The 14104-nt window shown below is 33.7% G+C and overlaps 1 long non-coding RNA gene and 1 other non-coding gene across 2 annotated transcripts in view; one reads left to right on the forward strand and one right to left on the reverse strand.

Moving 5' to 3' along the window:
* LOC119469210 overlaps positions 1 to 14104 on the forward strand; it is a 204184-nt gene that overhangs the window by 80713 nt on the left and 109367 nt on the right. The gene's annotated exons all lie outside the window — the stretch shown is intronic.
* On the reverse strand, positions 7113 to 7222 carry LOC119469212. Its single transcript, XR_005198028.1, has one exon. It is a non-coding gene; the product is annotated as a U6 spliceosomal RNA (small nuclear RNA).

Below are 14104 nucleotides of genomic sequence, written 5' to 3' on the forward strand. Positions count from 1 at the left end.
AGGGGAGGGACGGTGGGGGGTGGGGAGCTGGGGGGGGATAGCAGGGGGAGGAATGCCAGATGTAGGTGATGGGGAGGAAGGCAGCAAATCACACTGCCATGTGTGTTCCTATGCAACAATTTTGCATATTCTTCACATGTACCCCAAAACCTAAAATACAATAAAATAAATGGGAAAAAAAAATAAAAAAAATAAAATTGATATGGTTAAAAACAAGGAAATGAGATATGAGTAATTTCAAAATGTGCTTCAGTAATGGCTAGAGTTCATAGGCCTTTGCTGTATTTGAAAGCATGGGATTGTAGTTAGAAAGTAATCTGTGTTCAAAGCATAAGTCTGCCATGCTTTTTTGTGGCCTTGTAGACATTGAACAAATGCCATATCTTCTATCAGCCGGGTTTTGTTATCTCAGTAATAAGTGATAATTCCTGCTCATTAGATTTATTTTGAAGATTAAATGAGATAATACATGAAAAGCCTTTAAAAACTCGCTTGATACTTATTAAATATCCTATACGTCCTTTTCATTGTAAATATTTGCAAAATTGCTTACTAAAGCATTATGTGTTGTAGGCTTTACAAATTATCAAATTAGGGTAATTATGGACAAGGGTAGTTAGCAAAATTGATACTGGTTATTGAGAGGTTTTAACAACCTAGAGCCATTTGCTTTTTTCTCAAACATGGAACAAGCACTTTCAAAGCCAATAGATCCAAACTATGATGCTAGTATTTGGAATATTGGGTAAATTTAAAACCTAAATTAGAGAAATGTTTGAAGTCTATGAAACAGAAATTGGTTTCTAAAGTGGGTGGTGTAACAGTTGTGACTCACTCAAATGCCACGAGGAAGAGTGTAAAATGGTATTGTAATGTAATTACCTCAGTGCCAATAATTTTATGTTGCTTTTATTTCTGTGGACTAATATTTTAATCAGTCTTATTATAGTAGAACAAGGGAGACAGAAATGCCAATTACAATAAGTATCAAAAAGAATTATACTACATGCAAAGGTATCATAAAGAAGAGATTTCACGTTACCTTTTTCTTTTGCTTCTATTCATTATTTTTTCCCAATATTTGCATTGACGTCAATATTCACAGAGCTTATAATGTAATTAGAAGAATCATTAGCTATTAGAATTAGCTTGAGTTGCAAGAAAAGAATAGGAGACTAATGAATAATCTGACTTGTCACTAACGCCTATAATGCTTCTGATTACTTCATGTAACACAAAATCGAAAATGTAAGAAAGAAATAAGCAAAGGGTCTGTTGGGGGAAATAGGGGAGGGACAGCAGGGGGTGGGGAGTTGGGGAGAGTTAGCATGGGGAGAAATGCCAGATATAGGTGATGGGGAGGAAGGCAGAAAATCACACTGCCACATGTGTACTTATGCAACAATCTTGCATGTTCTTCACATGTACCCCAAAACCTAAAATGCAATAAAAAAATTAAAAGAAAGAAGCAAAACACATATATTTTGTTTTTTAAGAAAAATTTTGGCAGCTGTTTAATATGTGTGTAGCAAATGAGTGTTGGCACTTCTTATCAGCATCTTGATTATGCTGATAAGAAGTTTGGAAACAAAATATAGAAAGAGGACCCTAGTTTGGCTTAACTGGATACAGTTGTGTTATTTTCAGGTTGAGTCTAGTAGCTTGTATACTATTGAATCTTAAGTAATCAAATGGAAACATCATTTTCTAAGGTATCAGTGATGAGCAATGCGCTAGTCTAGCCAATGTGGAGGATACAAAGTGGACTGAAAGAGAGAGAGAGTGTGTGTGTGTGTGTGTGTGTGCGTGCGCGCGCGCGTGTGTGTGTGGTGGAGAGGGAAAATAACTTGTCAGAAAGGAAAGAGAAATATCTAGGACAAATAGTCATGTGAGAAAAAAGAGCTTGTCTGTAAGATCAATTAGGAACTCTTCTTGGAGGAGGCAAAATTTGTAGTGTTGTGGAAAGAATGACCACACTTCTCAATTTGCTGGGACAGATTCAGCATACTTACTAATAGCATCCTCTTTCCCTCTCAAAATTATCCTTGTTTGGACCAAAAATTTTACACAAACAATACAGAAGTTTTAATTGTTCCTTCCCCATCTTTAAACTGTGTTTTTAGAACAAAGAAGAGTTTCCTTTCTATTGGAAGGCCAATATTGTTTATTACAATAACTAAAACAAATTAATGGAATCATGGGAAGTGTTAGTAATTTTCATTGCATTTTGCTGCATATATGAATTTTTAAATATTTTCTTTCTTCCTCTCAAGATAAACAGAAAAATCACATTTCAATTTGGAGTTTAAAATATTAAATAAGAGCTCTATGTAAGGCAATGATCACATTTTTGTGAATAGAATTATAGCTAAAATGAACACTCCACAAATGTAATGCATTCCAGCTCACTCATTATTTATAAATTTAGAAAGGCACCCTTGTGTAAAGATTAAATACCTGACTAAGATTCAAAGACAAGGGATAGCTCTGCATGACCTTGGGCCATAACTTTTCTTCTCTAAATTTAAGTTTCCTCATCTTTGAAATGACAGGGTTAAAATATATGATCATTAAGGTCTCACCCAGCTCTAATAGACTATTATTTGAAATTCAAATAGGTTAATATAAATTTTACTCTTAGTAGTGAAACTCTGCTGAAGTGATTGCTTAAAATAACTGAGAAAAAAAGGGTAAAAGTCATTAAAAGAAAGTACAGAAATGTGTCTGAATAATGCAATAACAGAGGCTAAAACCAATGAGCAATTGCAAAAGACTTTCTTTATAAATACTTATTTAAAATGAATTAATATATACTTCTTGTTACTTTATTCTTAAACATGAAATTGCATCGAATTACTTGAGGTGCTTGTTGAAACACAGATTCTAAAACCCACTTTCAGGTGTCCTGAAGGCAATTATCATGCTATACAGCAGTATTTCCAATTATTTTTCTGAATTTATTGGTCCAAAATATTCTACTGCTTTAGATTGTATTCTCCCGGAAAGAGATCCTGGGGCAAAAATTTAGGAACAAGTGATTTATTAAGAAGAAATGGCTGGTGGTTGCAAATGAGGGGAAGCAGAGAAGAAAAGGCAATCTCCAGGGAAGTTTGTATTAATAACTTCAAGTGATGTCCCGTACTCAGCCTAAGCCACGGGGAGTTCTAGAGTATGACTGAGAGTTTTCTCAGCAAAAGAGTTGGACTTTTGTACCCTGACACCAGTCATTGTCTGTGGGTCAGGAATTGGGAATGTGTAGAAGTGGGATTGAGTGGAAATGTAAATTTCCATGCATTTCTAGCTCTTCCAACTGGAAAGACAGTTGTAGTGCTTAAAAGAGATCCCAGAAGTCATTTTCAGGTGAGAAATTTTAGGAGAGAAATGAGGAGAAGCTGGAAGATGGGGCACAGTATCCAAGAAGGGGAGGTGAAGGTTTCTCAGCAGAACTCAGAGCGCTCACTGCAGCTACTCACTTACCTCTCAAACTATTTTTGAGGTGCAACTAACATGAGAAGTGTTATATGCTATGCCTCCCTCAGAGATTTGTAATGCACAATAGCATATTATAGGTCTTATGTAGTAATAGAATAAATAAATTATTCATTTTTGTTCCAATCCAGTATTTCTCAAATGAATTTGACGAATTTATCTCATAACTGCCATCTGGAAAAAAACCCCACTGGAAATTCGGCAACATGACATCAATAATTTTTAGTTAAAGAAGAGAATTTTATTAAAATATAGCTTCCCCCTGCCCCCCCCCCGCAAAATGATATCTAACAGCAACACTCTGAAGTACAACAGCTACCCACAAATATACTTATTAAGGCATGGGTACACACATATTACAAACTCACACTAACAATAAGAGATAACTGTCAACGTATTTGATAAACTTGAGGGATTTTCTATGACCAAAGAGCCTAAGGAAATGGGATTGAAAAATAAAATTTATAGTTTTAAACAGCCCCATGCATGCAATTCATTAGGAGAAACATTCTGCCTTCTGATTCCTAAATTCAAGATCTATATCCACAGAAAAGGCAACTGACTCTCTCTCTTAGGAGTATGCCACTTACTGAGGCAACATACTAACCTTAGCCCCTCCCCATAACATCCGTAAGTATAAATTTGAATTTTATATTTAACGGAAATCTGCCACATAAAAGAGAATAACCTATATAAAAAGAAAGAGTAATTGAAAGTGACTCATCACTCCTGGGAGTATAATAATAACTAAGCTTACCACTTACTTTCTTCTATGTGGTCTAGTCAGTGTCATGAGCTTTAAATGTGCCATTTCATATAATTCACATGATCATCTTGAGAAGTAGGAGATTATAAAACTAATTCAATGAAATTGTGAAATTTGTTAAAAGCTATACAACTAGAAAGTGATTAAGTGGAGATTCAAAACTAAGTCTTCCTGAATTCTCATTAGATCATGCTAACTATAGTTAGAGCAGTCAAGATTAAGTTTTTTGTCTAATTAGAGAAATATTAAGCAAGCTCTTCTGAAAGAGCTGCCTGATAGAAAAGCATTTTTAACAAATCAAATCTGTTTCAAAATCTAAAGCCTCAATTATATTTTCAGTTTGCCATTTAAGAGAGTTGACTGGCACTGGAATGCACAGATAACAAGATCAACAATATTCTTATAAGTTGCCATTGCCTGTTGGCCAGTACAGACTGGATATAGCTCTCACCTTCCTAGGAGATTTGTACAGACAACCTGGGGTTATGAATTAATGTTGTGAAACAATGGTAAGCTAACATCTTGAAAATTCAGAAATTCTTGAAAATCATTTCCTCTAAGAACTGGAAGGAAATTATAAAACCCTATTTGACATCTTTAGTAAGAAATAGATTCTATGAAAGAGAAACAAAACCCACAGAATTTTGTAGAAAAGGAGAGATAGTAATGTTTTCGGGGAAAGTGAAAGTGCAATAACTGAGTTGACACTGAGAAATTGGATCAATGCTGTGGAATACCTGAGTCACCCCTTCAGAGTCACTCTTCCACAATGTACAAGGGGAAACAGGATTAAAACAGTGACACAGACTACAACACATGTGGAGTTGGAAAGTAAAGATTTAATCTATGAGTTGTCAGTGTCCCTGAAAATAATGCCAAAATAATCAGAGGCAGTAATACAGGACTGATTTATTTGTAATTCATAATAGAACACAGGATACAGATAAAAATACTGTTTTTGTAAGAAAAAAAGCATACAAAGATACCTATATCTAGAAAACACTTGAACCATTTTCGACTTTAATGACATATTAAAACAAACTTTTATATGTATCCAGGTAGAAAATTCTGCTTATCTCCAGAAGAACACAAATTGTCCTGAATTCAGTCTTATTTACAACAAATGCCAAAATTGAATAGGCTAAGGTTTAGAGTTTTGATCGAGAAAATTTGCAATTTAATACTTTACATCCAGCTAAGATGTATTTTAAATGTGAAGGCAATAATAAACTACTTTCACTTATATTAAGATTCAGATTAAATGCCTTTGTATATACTTCATAAAGTTATTTGGAATCATATTCCAGTTGACAGTGAAAACTCCAAATAACAATTAAAGACTTTGGAAATTTGGAGATTTAACAGCTCAATAGACCTTTCACAGTAACAAACATATCACCAACTAGCATCTCAAGATTTGAAGAAATCACCATTTTACCACACCACATCTATTTGAACTGGCCATTTGATTAATCTGTAAGAAGATTGAGTTTTTTTCTCCTCTACCCATGTATGCAACTTTCAACAAGAAGGTCAATGAATTATTATCACTAATGATAGGTATAAATAAAGTATTTTGAATCCCCCAAAATTCTCTAGGGAACAACTCTCCCAGAGGTAATTTTCTGCTGTTTGGAAATCGAAACAAATGTGATTACAATTTTGCTTAGGCATAAGAAATTATGAAGCAGGCACGCCAAACTTTGTAAGCATGTGAAAAGCAGCCCATTAAATGTTAAAGTTGTTGTCTTTGAATGTTGGGACCATGGTTGACATTTTCATATTTTTATTCTATATTTTTTCAAATTTTCTGTAATGATCGAGCTTACATTACAAAATAAATCTCACATTGAAAAGAAAAAAAATAAATAAAACTACAAAATATCCAAACCCTGAAAGTCCAAAATTCTTTTAAAAAGTAGTTTTGGGTTGATGGCTGCTTTCATAAATAATTCTGCTAAGTTGGTTTTCCTTTCCCCACTTTTCACTCAGTGCAGTAGATATGCTTCTGGAATTCTGTGGCAGGCAATAATCTAAAGAAGTTACGTCAAGGTTCTTATCTTTAATTGTTTAAATAGTAGCCTTGATACTTCTGAGAAGGGACTTCAAAGATACAAGCAAGGTTACTGATCAGTTGATTTTAAAAGAGGGAGTTTTTCATGGATTATCTGGGTAGGCCCAATTTAATCATTTGAGTCCTTTAAGAACAGAAGAGGGTGGCAGAAGAGGAAGGAAAAGAAATTGATTCAAAGCAGGAAGATGCAGGAGAAGCAGATGAAGATTCTGTACATCTTTTGCCTTTAAGATGGAGGGGACTCCAACCCCAGTGGTCCAAAAGCTGTAGATTATGGGTGGTCTCTACAACATGAGGACAACCCCTGGCTTACAGTTAGAAAGAAAACAGTGACCCCAGTGCTACAGCTGCTCAAAACTGATTTTTCACAAGACAACTTGTTTGAGTCTGGAAAGGGATTGTCCCCCAGAGCATCCAGACAAAAGCTAGACTGCTTGATAGCTTGACTTTGGCATCATAAAACCCTAAGCAAAGAACCTAGTCATGCTCACACTTTTGGCCCACAGAAGTAGAAGATAATAAATGTTTCTTTTAAAGCCTCCTAATTTGTGCTAAACTGTTACAGCAGCAAGAGAATGTCAGGCCCAAATCCTTACTTGTAGGTTCTATAGGAGCTTATAGTCTTAGGCTTTACTTAGTCCTTCTCCTAAATCATCTATCTATGGCTGCTATTTATAAGCCTTGCTAAAGAATTTAAGGGCAATCTGAAAAAATCACTTAAGGCAAAAAACATGTTTAAATATGAGTGTTTGCACCTTGATCTAAAATGGCGACTTTTACTGGGAAAATTAGGCACATAAATCTATACAGTTTAAGAAACATTTTGCATAGGGGTTAAGCTAATCTTCTCTGTATCATTCCAATTTTAGTACATGTGGTGCTGAAGCAAGCACTACTTTAGGAACATTTTGAATGAGAAAATCTCTTCTCTCTTTAGTAATAATACATAAGCACTACCATGGGCCTACTTTGGAGAGCCAACATTGGTTATTAAATTTGTGCAACTTGGACTGAGATCCTGGATTACGTAGCCTCTTATATCTGAAATTCTCTGATTCTCTGAAAAGTGACATTTTAATTGTTGTCAGATAGTTAATATATAGTCCAGATGCACAAGTTTACTGAAAGGCAATAATTATTAGTCTATTAGTATATAACAGTTATTTTCATTACCTAATATCTTTGTTTTCTAAAACTCTTATCTAGGTTGCTTAAAACAGTTTTCTCCCCAGTGTATATAGAATGTTGTTTTATATATAGAGAAATTTATGGCTTGGCATAACAGCTCATGCCCTGCAATCCCAGCACTTGGGGAGACTGAGGCAGGCAGATCAATTGAGCCCAGGAGGTTGAGGCTACAGTGAGCTGTGATAGCACCATTGCCCTTCAGCCTGAGTGACAGAGTGAGACCCTGTCTAAAACTAAAAAATGAATTTATGTATTATGAATATAGATGTATGGCTAGAAAAAATGCAATAAATTGGTCCCATGTGAAAATGTTTATTTTCTTGGATTTATGGACACTATATTTTCCAGTCATTCAAACTAATTCACTGATTAATGTTGTCAGTTACGTTCTTTTAATCTGTTAAAATGCAGGTGCTCATAAAAACAAAGTAACTAGATTTAGACTGAAGTAATTATTTCGTTCCTTTGGTATTTGTTGAGAAAGTTAGCTTACAGTGTCAGAGGTAAAGTTATCCCTCGTTTTTCACAATTTTACACAAAATTATCACTTATTTCACAAGAAGTTCACAAGTTTTCATTTGTGTATGTAAATTGTCTCTGTGTTAACATTAATTAGACCAGACCTACTCCAAGCTTCTATATCAAAGTTTATACTTCTAGTGAATAATTTGATTCTGAATCCAACTATCAGGTTTATTATCTAAAGTACAATAACTCAGGAAAGCTTTTAATTAGTTCTTTAAATTACTTGATACCTTTAAGCCAGCTGAATGGTTAGGGCAAGCCTTCAGTTATCTCCTCTGTTTTGTAATGTTATCATTTGGCTAAGAAGCCAGATGGAGACTCCATAGAGAAACAAGGAAGCACCCTCAAGTGGAGAAAGTAACGCTTTATTTTTTTACTCATCTTAGCTGACTTCCTCTACATAACCTTACTAGATATGACCCTGGTCCTGAGTCAGATTTGAAGATCTGTATCTGAAGCTGATTTTAAAGGATCAATGTAATATGACAACAAAAACAGTCAGTGTGTGATGCTGCCTTGAGTCAAGGAATTATAGGGGGATGCATATTTAATTCGAATTTCAACTAGGTTTGAAGAAGAAATTAGAAAATACTTATCAAGAGCGGACAATAGCAATATAGTAGCTTTCCTGTGGAAGAACCGAAGACAAGTATTTTCAAGCTCCATATAGGGAGAGTGAGCAGATTTGCAGCTGTAAAGTATGGTCCCAGGTGGAAGATAATTGGATCAAGAGATTTATGTTCATCAGATCCTTATTGTTCCTGCCTCATTTCCTGCGTGACTATGAAAAAGTAAGGACCAGGGTAACCCAAATATATGCCATGGTTGTCAGAACCTTACCCACTAAAACAATGGGCAATTGCTATTTTAAAAGAACTATTTTTATAAGGTTAGAACATGAAGGAAAATACTGTACTGAGGATGAGAAACCTTCTAATATTAAAAGTATATATGAATCCTACATATTTGGTGAAAACAGAACAAAGAGAGAGTGAAAAAGAGATATACGTGCTGTTAGGCATATTTTCTAGGTATTCTGACAATCAGGTACTTAGTGAAACTTCAGACTTCTGATTCACATTATTTATAAAGAAGTTGACACCTTCAGAAGCTGTTTGTTAAAACAGATCAAAATAATTCTGTAGTTTTATCATCATTTCTTGGATTTGTTTTTTAAATCTCATGACAGCTACTTTTTGTGTGTTGTTCCCTGATAACAGTGCTTGTCTAAGCCTCAAGTACTTAAGTTCCAAATCATAAAGCTCAAAGATAAATCGGTCTATTACTGAGCTGAGCTAACATTGAACAACTACCTTACTTAGGTATTTGTTGCATTTCATTGTGTCAACAGATACAATTAGAGGATATTTTCATTATACCAATTTCTATTCAGAGAGAAATGATTTTTTTTCTAAGATACATGTAACCAAGCTCTTTTCAATTATGCAGAGAACTGCTTCTGTTAAGGTTACTTGACTTGTCCAGATACTAGTCTTCTTTGCACAGAATGCTACAATGCTCATAATTGTACTCTTCCTACTGAGGTCTTGCTCAGGCTTAGTAGACTTAGAGTAGAATTCATTAAAAAGTTGAAATCCAGCTGTACAGGTTTTCTTTTTACTTGTAAGAAGTTGGTATAATTATTACACTACTTAAAGGTGACTGTACAGAAGGCTTATTGATGTATCATATGTAGAAGTTCATAAACCAACAGTAGAAATGAACAGTTGACAGTGGCTGTCTCCCAGATTACTATCTCAAGTACATGAAGTTACACTGAACTATGTCTACCTAGTGGCAGAGAAAAACCAATTAACCTATTTCACGAGATGTTTTCTGTTTTTTTGTGTAATGTTCGCCTAATCCATTTTTTTTTGATTTTTTAAAAACTAATATATATGGAGGCTTATAATTATAGCTTAAGTTTTTAAGTTTTAATATTAAGATCATTACAGATTCACATGTAATTGTAAGAAGTAATGAAGGGAGATCTGTGCATCTTTACACAGTCCCTTCTACCCCTGTAGTAACATTTTGCAATACCATTATACAACTCCACAGTCAAGATTTCTATTTTCGCAAGCATCCCTCATGTTCCCTTTTACAGCAACACCCACTTTACTCTGGCTCCCACCTTTTTCTTAATCCTAGCAAACCACTAATCTGCTATTCATTTCTACAATTTTGTCATTTCAGGATATAAAATCATATAAAAATGTAAATTTTAGGGATTGTTTTTTTTCATTAAGTACAATTTCCTGGAGTTTCACTCAAGTTGTGTATATTAATACCCTTTTATTGCTGAGTAGTATTCTACGGTATGAATATACCACAATTTGTTTATTCACCCATTGAAGGACATCAGGGTAATTTCCAGTTTGGAGCTATTACAAATAAAGCTGTTACAAACATTTATGTACAGATTTCTTTGTGTGAATGTAAGCCTTCATTTCTCCAGTATAAATGCCCAGGAATGCAGTCAGTGGGTTTTATGGTAGTTGCATGTTTAGATTTTAAGGTAGCTGTCAACCTGTTTTTCATGGTGTCTGTACCATTTTTTATTCTCACCAACATTGTATGAACGATTCTATTTATCTAAACCCTTACCAGCACTTGTTATTGTCACTATTTTTTATTTTAGCCATTCTTCTAGTCTGGTAGTATTAGGTTATTACAGTTATTTGGCTTTGCCTAGAGGCTAATGATGCCCATGCCTGTGTCCTGAATGGTATTGCCTAGGTTTTCTTCTAGGGTTTTATGGTGCTGGGTCTTATGTTTATATATTTAATCCATCTGGACTTAATTTTTGTATAGGGTGTAAGGAAGGGATCCAGTTTCAGTTTTCTGCATATGGCTAGCCAGTTTTCCCAACACCATGTGTTAAATAGGGAATCCTTTCCCCATTGTTTGCTTCTGTCAGGTTTGTCAAAGATCAGATGATTGTTGATGTTTGGCATTATTTCTGAGGCCTCTGTTCTGTTCCATTGGTCTATATCTCTGTTTTGGTTCCAGTACCATGATGTTTAGATTACTGTAGACTTGCAGGTGAGATGAGCCTGGTACCTCAGTTGGAAATGCAGAGATCACGCAGCTTCTGTATGGCTCTCATTGGGAACTGCTCACTGGACCTGTTCCTATTCGGCCATCTTGGTGGAAATCCCCTTTATTTTAAGAACACAGTCAGAGTTTTAAAATTTAAATCCATGAATTTTTGAATCACTCTCAATGTGTGTCTGGAAAAATCAAATATGTGAAGTAAAAACAAGCAAATAAATAATGTTCGGGCTTATTAAAACACCGTAAAAAAAATACTAACTTGGGTCAGGTGGGTCATACTTATCATACTTATCATTTGGGAAGTACATTTGCAATGACCAGATGGTATAAATGACTTTAAGTACATGTACATGAGATAAAAAATATCAGTTGAGTTATAAACTAGTTAGTGCAAGTTTTTTAAAAAAAACCTTTTTTCCAGGTTAAAAATATTTGTACACATTGTATTAAGTTTAAAACTACATACAAAAAAGATAAAGAAGGCAAATGTGAATATTTCTACCAACTAAAGATAACTCCATTTAATGTTATTTTGGTTTATTCCAAGCTTTACATCCATATTATACATGAGTTGGAAAAGTTTTGACATTTTCTATGCTTTTAAACATTTTTTCAAAAATATATTTAATGGTAATGATTTATTAATTAACCTATATTTGAACCTATTTTGGACATTTGGGATTTTGATGAATAGATCATTTTATCTTTCCTCTTTAAATTTCTAATCCACCTAAAACTGTCTTATTTTTACATGGTATGGAGTAAGAACCAAAATTTAATTTTTTATCATATGGTTATCTAATTGACCATTTTCTCCCAATGTAGTCTTAAATCAGGTGAGCATAAAAGTGTTGGTCTATTTCTAGACTCTACAGTATCATTGATCTCTGACTGTTTTTGTGCCAATATTACACTACCCTCATTACTACTGTGTTAAAATCAGTATTCCTATTGGGTGGTTTAAATCCTCCAACTTTGTTTTCTTCTTCAAGATTGGTTTATTTATAAATTTTAGAATCAACTTGTCAATTTCTACCAAAGACAGGAGAGATTTTGACTTGCATTGAATTCAATCTGTAGATAAATTTGAAGAAATTAACTTAATTACTACTTTGAGGTTTCAAATGACTAACATGGTATGTACCCCTATTTACTTAGGTATGCATTAACTGTTCTTAAAAATATTTTTAGTTTTTTATATATAAATCCTCCCCATATTTTATTAGATTTGTTTTTAGATATTTGAGTTTTTATGCTTTTACAATTAATTAATTTTTTATATTTTTTTCCTCTGTTGAAGGCATATGGAAGTATAATTTTCATATTATTTTGGTATGAAGAAACTTTGCCAAATGCTTCTTAATTGTTATTTGAAGTAAATTTTTCATATTTTCTATGTGCATAATAATGTTATCTGTGCATAATAACCATTTTAATTTTTCTTTCCCGACCTTATGTCATTTCTTAACAGGCTATGACCAATGTTGAAATAAAAAGAGATATCAGGCAATATTATCTCATTCCCAGCCTTGGGGGAAAGTATTCACAGTCCATGAGTATGATCAGCATAGTATTTTCTGGTGTTTTTTGTTGGATACTCTTAAGATTAAAGAGATTTCCTTTTATTTAGAGTTTGCTAAAAGTTTGTAATGACAGATGGTTGTAGATTATTATTATTTTCTTTTGAAGCCAGATTTTGCTCTGTCATCCAATCTGGAGAGCAGTGGCATGATCTTGGCTCACTGCAGCTTGGGCCAGCATGGACCTCCTGGGCACAATCAATTCTCCTGTCTCAGTCTTCCAAGTAGCTAGGACTGTAAGCATGTGCTACAACACTCAGCTAGTATTTTTTTTTTTTTTTTTTTTTTTTGGTAACGATGGGATCTCATTAATCTCATTATCTTGCCCAGGCTGGTCTCACACTCCTGGATTCAAGAGATCCTCCCACCTCAACCTCCACCAATTTTATCAAGTATTTTTTCTTCATCTGTTCAAATGATCATTCAATTTTTATCCCTTTTGAAGTCAGTGTGATACTATATCTACGTTGACTTTTAAAAGTTGAGAACATTTTAAATTGTGATCAACACTATTTATGATGTATAATCATTTTATAGATCACTAGAGCCAACTTGATGGCATTTATAATTTGTTACATCTATGTTTATGGGAGAAAATGGACTGTAGATTTCCTTGCTTGTAATATTTTTATCAAGTTTTGGTGGTTTTTGGTGTTTTGTCGGGTTTTCCGTGTTTTAAAAGAAATTGTGTAGGATATATAGAATTAGTGGTATTTTTTTCTTAATAGAACATTTTTTAGAAAGAATTTTTTATGAAATATATAATTTATAATAGATACAGGAATATACATTTTTTTCTTCTTGTATCAGTTTCGATATATTATGTTTCTAAAGAATTTGTCCATTTCACTTATGTTGCTGAACTAATACTTTTAATATCTGTAGAGTCATCACCCTTTTCAAACCTGATATTGGCGGCATCTCTCTTTCCTCTTTCATATTCAGTATTGAGTCTTTAGATTTTCTTTATTGTACATTTGTTTGTGATTTCATTTATTTCTGAGCTTAACTTTGTTATTTTAGTCGACTTTGGGTTAGATTTGCTGTAACTGTTTGTGCAGCAAGGTTAGATATTGAATCTTGACTTTTCTGATTAAATATATCTTTAAAGCTATACACTACCCTCCAAGTCTAGTTTCATCTACATCCCATGCATTTATATACAGCTAGTGCTTGACTTACGACCACAATTGGTTCCGACAGACTGGCCGTAACACGACTTGGTTGTAAGTCAAGTAGGCTATATGTACAGTACTGTGAAATGATGTTATAAAAATCTTTAAGTCATATTTTATCATAATTTTCTTTCATTATTGTTATATATCATAATTTTCTTTGTTCATTCATTATTGTTATATATCATAATTTTCTTTGTTCATTTTATGCCATTTGTATCATCTCTACACCATTTTGTTTCTTTTTTTT

This window comes from Cebus imitator, unplaced genomic scaffold, assembly GCF_001604975.1.
Source record: "Cebus imitator isolate Cc_AM_T3 unplaced genomic scaffold, Cebus_imitator-1.0 Scaffold600, whole genome shotgun sequence".
NCBI classification, from domain to species: Eukaryota; Metazoa; Chordata; class Mammalia; order Primates; family Cebidae; genus Cebus; species Cebus imitator.